This window comes from Alligator sinensis, unplaced genomic scaffold (assembly GCF_000455745.1).
Source record: "Alligator sinensis unplaced genomic scaffold, ASM45574v1 scaffold357_1, whole genome shotgun sequence".
NCBI lineage: Eukaryota > Metazoa > Chordata > Crocodylia > Alligatoridae > Alligator > Alligator sinensis.
In genome coordinates this window covers 1,033,519-1,040,165 of record NW_005841942.1, presented here as the reverse complement: position 1 = coordinate 1,040,165, position 6,647 = coordinate 1,033,519, and the positions used below count along the sequence as shown (strand labels likewise).

Here is a 6,647-nt window from a genome sequence, read left to right as displayed (position 1 = left end):
GGCTTAATTTGTGGACGGATTAGCTGGCCTGAGCCTTGCCAGCTGGAGCAACTCGTGGAGTTGTTTAAGCAACCGGACCACCTGCGTCACGGCTACTAGCGGCGTAAGTAAAGTTTTTCGCAACCAATACGCTTTGTCTGCCTCTCCATTCACCAGCCCACCCAAACGACTGAGCAGTTTGTATATCACCTCAAGTTGGCTCCGGCCGTCTGAGACAATTTGATGCTGATTTAGAGAACCAGCAATTTGGACATAGACACAGCTTTAAAGATTTTTTCTAGATACCTCAAGGTACCAGCATGGCTCATGAACGCTGCAATGCTGGGGTGGATGGAGCATCCCACAGGAGTGTGGGACCCCCCTGCGTGCTTGGTGGGAAACCCAGAAGTGGACCGGAAGTACTTCCAATCCACTTCTGCCAGGGAACATGCTCTCCCCCCCCCCCCTGCACCCACCTGGCTCAACAATTGGCCATGGGGGGACCACAGGTGCCCCCCCAGACCCAGGAGGCAACAGTCGCCAAGCCAGAAGGGTGTGGGGGGGCCCCTGTGCACTCCCAGAAGTATTTCTAGTCCACTTCTGGGTCCACCGGGGAGTGCACTGGAGGCCCTCCCATGCCCCCCCCCACGCCTTGGTGATTGACTTCAGGGTACCCCAGGTGCCCCCCCCCCAGACCCAGGAGGCACCAGTCACTCAGCCGAGAGGGTGCAGGGGTGGGGGAGGGCTCTGTGCGCCACCCAGTAGACCTGGAAGTGGACTGGAAGTGTTTCTAGTCCACTTCCGGGTCTGCTGCTGAGTGCACTGGGGGGGGGCCCACACTCCTGTGGGACACTCCACGAGTCCCAGCATCGCAGCATTCACGAGCCACCTGCTACCTTGAGGTTTGTAGAAAGAACATTTAAAGCTGTGTCTATCTCTGAACTGCTGATTTTTTCTGAATGTCTTTGAATCAATTTGGAGGGTTCCGATTTGAATCGGAGAGATTAAAGGGTCCTCTGAGTCAATTTGGATTTGGAGATTTGGCCACCGAATCAGGCCGAATCTCCACCAGATCAAATCAGGGACCAAAGCTTCGCATAGCCCTGCTACCTAACTCTGGAAGGGATGCAAGATTTTATATACATCCCTCTCATATGTTTGCTGCTGGATGGCTTCAGGGTGTATGTTCTCTTCCACGCTCGGTCCCAAGCCCTCCACCCCAGCTCAACCTGCTGTCTGTTGTGAATCCCACTCCTAGGCACTTAAGTCTTCCCATTTAACAGCTAGGAAATGTAGGTCCTTAAGTCATAGAACCAGGCTAATTCTATACAGAAAACTGAATAGTCTTCAAATGTGAAGGTCTGACTCTTAGCAAATAACTTAAGGTACCAAAAGTTGCCTTAAGAAATTTCAACTCCTATATTCCTTTTGGACCTATGGAAGCATATAGGACATAATATATAAATCCAGCTTAAAAGAGCTTGATTAAAATATGCATCTAAACATGATGACCGTAGGACTTTATGGATCATTATCCTTGGAAAAGACAAGTGAAATATTTGCATCCTGTACTTTGGCTAGATAATAAATTTAATAATCCAGATTCAATCTATGATTCATTTATGATTTAAATGAAAATACAAATTTAGTGTTAAATCACCCCTATCCAAAAAGCTGACATTTAACTCCTCAGGTCCTCAAAACAAGGCTTCAGTGGGACTTGATGAAATAATGTATTTGTACTTGTGTAGAGCATTTAAGTTAAAATATAGTTGTACTCTTATTAAAACTGGCATTATATAAATAAACATGATACGTGTTACATTGATTGAAAACTACCAATTGATAAACTGAAAAATGCAGTTACAGTTAGGGAATCATCAATGAGTTTTGGTTTAGTGAGGTTCTGAAAGGCTCAGTTCCCACCCAGACTGATGTTATTCATTATTTTTTATCAATGATCCATAAGAAAATAAAAAATCATAAATTGCCATATAGCACAAAGTCTGATGCATTGATATAACAAGGAAGTCACTGCTTAGGGGCAACTGGGACCATGTGGAATGATCAAGTTACATGCATGTATTTTAACAGTCAAATGCAAAGTCAAACTTCTAGAAACAAAAAAATGTAGGGTATATTTATAGGATGTCAGACTATTTTGGAAATCAGTGACTCTGAAAAAGATTTAAGGTTCATGGTAGTTGTAAAAGTCACTGTGGTCTCCCAGCATAATGTGGCAGAGAGAATAAATACAATTCTTAATATACTCTGCTGGGAAAGTCATGGCCTTAGTTAAAATCCTTGCCAGGAACCAGTCAGAGTGGATTTCACCTTGGGTCCCTCACATCTCAGGTGAGTGACCTGACCTGTTCTATTTGTGTTAACATTTAAATCATTACTTAGTCAGTGTAACTGACTCTTTAATTTAATTTGGTGGTTAGGATAGTCCCTCTAAAGTCAATATTTAATTACTTATGTATAGTAAAAGAGTATCAACAGAAGAAACTGAATGTATCCCAACCCCCTGCCATATCAGAATAGTCTGTTGATTATGACAGTTTCCTGGAAATAGGAGAGGTGGGCTTACATCTCTTCAGACAGATAAAATAAACAAACCTGGGTGTCTCATATCTTAAAGGACTATTCTAATTCCTGAGATACTGGGGGAAGTGAGATTCCTCTTTCACTCTTGTGAATCTGGCTCCTATTTTTCCCTAGATAAAACTATTTGTGAATTTGACATTTTTAATGATTTTGCTATTACAAAAAAAGTTTTACCCAACACTAATTTGGAGGGAGTGTTACCTCTAACACCAGTAGTGAACAACTATTAGAATATGAGACCTTTACTGGAAAACATCTATCCAGTTTTGGAATTCATGCTTTAGAAGAAATGTTAAACAGCTGTAAAGGATAGAAATAACAACTAAAAGACTGATCAAAATAGGCAAAACATAGTGAAAAAGTACACAAGTTCAACCTATTCGGTTCATCCAAGAAAAAGGTAAAATGTGGAAGGATGCATATATCTAGGAGTATGACACCATGACCACTATGGGAAAATGTCTCATTGATTATCAATCATATGATGGGTTGAAAGGTCAACATCAAAGCAAAGACAGCTAAAACAAATTAAGATTCCAGCAGGCATCACTATTCTGTGGCAGAACTACAGGAGCAAAGATTGTATAAGTAGGAACACTACTCTTCATACAGTGAACATATTTGGTAAGCTATTAAAGCTCTTTTTTTTTTCCTAACCTGGCCTTGAAGCAGAGAGCGCAACATTTTTTAATGCTTTAGGATCAATACAGTTAATTAACATATAATTCTTTTAATAAAATTAAGGTTTAGTAAGTTATTTGTATGTAAATGAATACTGACTTGTCATTGAAATTAAATGTCTAAAGTATTATCAACTACAACATGCATACTACATGTACACTTGCAGAAGACTCCCATATTGTGGAAGAAGGATAAAGAGGTTTCTATATAACAACAACAACAACAACGAGTCAAAATCTATCAAGTTTAATAGTGACATTCTTTCTGTGGAAATGGGAATCTTAAGCTTATTAGAATTATAAAATTAGAATTAGAAAATTGTTGATCTAACAATTATAAAAACACATTATCATTGTCACTAGAATTGTACAAGACATTTGCAAAAGATTACAAATATTAAAAATACTGTAGTCACTTGATGTTAAATAAATAAAAATCAACTATTCAAAATATAGCACTTCCTTTGTGACTATGAGATGGCAATTTTTAGTATTTCTATTTGACATGTCTGATGAGTCTGATCAGAATTGCCAGACTATAGGAAATATCTTAGCCTGAGCTTGCTTAAGTCCTGAAAGTAGATGAATCAGATCATTATCCAAATGTTGCTAGGTTAGCAACATTTCTTCCACCTTCTTTTTCAAGGTGCTATATCTACTCGCAAAGAATGAACTCAAGATTAGGACTGAAGAGTTTTGTGAGCCATGTTGTCCTATATGATTTACATTGCAATTGGAAACCAACCACACAGCAGTAGCAAATTTGAAAGCAGAGGAAAGACATCTCAACCTAATTAATCAACTTTTAGCTTTAATATTCATATGTAAAAAATGGACTCCTGGGATAGTCTACCTTAGTTTTGCAACAATGCTCATTCACTGTGGTCTAACTGTAGTCTAGTCTGTAAGCCAGTTTTTACAAAGAAAGCTGGATGCAAACAAGTTTCCTGATCTATGAAATAATTTGAAATTTCAGTGATTTTTCCTGTCCTGAATTTTTCTCAGACTCCTTCAAAGTGTTTTACACTAGATACATTAGATAAGCATATTTAAGCATATTTATCTACTTCAGAGTAGAACTCAGGTTTCCCTCAACATTAAGGATCCCTAACAACTAAATTACAGCGTTGTGTTACTTCTTTCTAACCCAATGAATCTTTCTTTTTTGCAAAGTGGAACAGCTTCAATAGGAGGGGTAGAGAACATCGCTTCCACCTTTACTGACATCCACTCTGTAATAATCTATTTTCTGGCATTTAGGCGAAAATGTGGGAGATGTGAATTTGAATCCCCTTACAGAAGAAATAATTGAACTTACCTCATTTTGGATTGAGATAGGTGCCAAGGTGTTCGGTCTTGCGAAGGCTGAAACATTCCTGGTTACTTGCAAAAACAAAATTTTGGGTACTTGAGAAAATTTAATGTTGAAAAGTGAGATGATTCTGAAGCTTGTGAACTTTGCATTTAGGTGGCAGTTGACTGTAATTTAGGTTTAGGCACTTTAATTTAATCTAACTGCCACTTTAAATACTTATGCGCCTTTTTCCTTGAAGCAATGAGCTCGATGACCTTGTCTACAATAGTAAGATTTGCTAAAATTTCTCACTGATGTTGCCATTGCTACTCTATCCTGGGCAGTAAGAATGGGAACTTCTAATATCTAATATCATGGGAATGTTGTCTAATATCTTTTCCTATTAATATCTTGTATACCTCAACACACTTTCTACTGCTGCTACTGCTGAATAGAGCTGAATATGAATGTGCTCTGGTATGAATATTTTTACAGAAAATTTTAATTCAGTTGATATTGAACTCAACAAAGGATACATTCCATTAGATTTAAAACAATAAAACTGGTACCTAACATCAGACAGGTAAAAGTAGTTATTTAGTTTAGCCCACAAAAAACATACAGAGAAAGGGGCCAGATACACTGATGTCAGTCAGTTTACATGGAAATGTTAAGAATACAAATTTAGCTGTTAATTTGTGGGTTTAACACAAATTTAAAGAAATACAATAAACAACAAGGGACTGCTACCCCCTGCTGAGCTTCTAGGAAAGCTCAGAAGAAAAAGAAAAAACAGTGTTCTGCAAGGATGGATTATCATTCAATCCTTAAATGTTGGGAAGAATCCTATGACATGCTTTTCAAAAGGTCTGTAGCCTTGCCAGAGGAAGTAATTTCTAAAGTTCTGAAATCTCTCCTCTGGAGTATCCTCTTCTTTGGCTATCAACACTTTATGCAAAACAGGACTCCAAATTCTTCCCTGTTCATTCTGTTGGATATGTGTATACAGGGGTACTGCACTGGTAATTTGTACATAGAGTTTTTATGGAACCATTTAAGATGTACATGTTTATAGCTCAATAAATATCCATGGTATTTTTCTTACAAGAAGTATTTACAGGGTGCTTATCTCCATAATATGTGGGGAGCCAGAGGAAAAGCAAGGGCAACATTGGACCCCTGCTAAACCAGACGGGACAACTGACAACCGATGACTAGGAAAAAGCGAACTTGCTAAATGGGTACTTTGCATCAGTTTTTCACCAGTCCCATGGGATGCCCCTGCCCACTGTGGGTCAGGGAGGCCCGGGTGAGGGAGATTCCTTGCCCTCCATTGAAGCTTACCTCGTGAAGGAACACCTTGACAGGCTGGATACCTTTAAGTCAGCTGGTCCTGATGGTTTACACCCAAGGGCACTCGAGGAGCTGGCAAGCATCGTAGCTCAGCCCCTGGCACGGATCTTTGAGAGCTCCTGGTGCTCTGGGGAAATGCCCAAAGATTGGAAGAGGGCCAATGTCATGCCTATCTTCAAGAAAAGGAGGAAAGTGGATCCGGCATACTACAGGCCCATCAGCCTGACCTCTATCCTGGGGAAGGTCTTGGAAAAGATTAAAGGGGCCATCCTTAACAGACTAGCTGAAGGCAATATACTGAGGGATAGCCAGCACGGGTTTGTTGCGGGTAGGTCTTGCTTGACCAATCTCATTTCCTTTTATGACCAGGTGACCTATCGCCTGGACAAGGGGGAAGAGATTGACGTCATATATCTTGACATTAAAAAATCCTTCAATCTAGTATCTCATGATCACCTCTTCGCTAAACTGGCTAACTTTGGCCTCGACCTCACCACGATCCACTGGCTGGGGAATTGGTTCTGTGGTAGGACCCAGGGGGTGGTGGTTGATGGAAACCAATCGTCTTGGTGCACGGTCACCAGTGGGGTCCCTCAAGGCTCTTTCCTAGGGCCTATACTATTTAACATCTTCATCAATGATGTGGACATTGGTGTCAGAAGTGGACTGGCCAAGTTTGCCGATGACACCAAACTCTGGGGTAAAGCATCCACACCTGAGGACAGGAGGGTGAT

General features: G+C 40.3%; 1 long non-coding RNA gene across 1 annotated transcript in view; it reads right to left on the bottom strand.

Moving 5' to 3' along the window:
- Positions 1–4,498: 4,498 nt before the first annotated feature.
- LOC112549644 overlaps positions 4,499–6,647 on the bottom strand; it is a 181,970-nt gene continuing 179,821 nt past the window's right edge. Inside the window, exon 4 of the long non-coding RNA XR_003093156.1 lies at positions 4,499–4,649. This is a non-coding gene — a long non-coding RNA (uncharacterized LOC112549644). The remainder of the gene's footprint in view (positions 4,650–6,647) is intronic.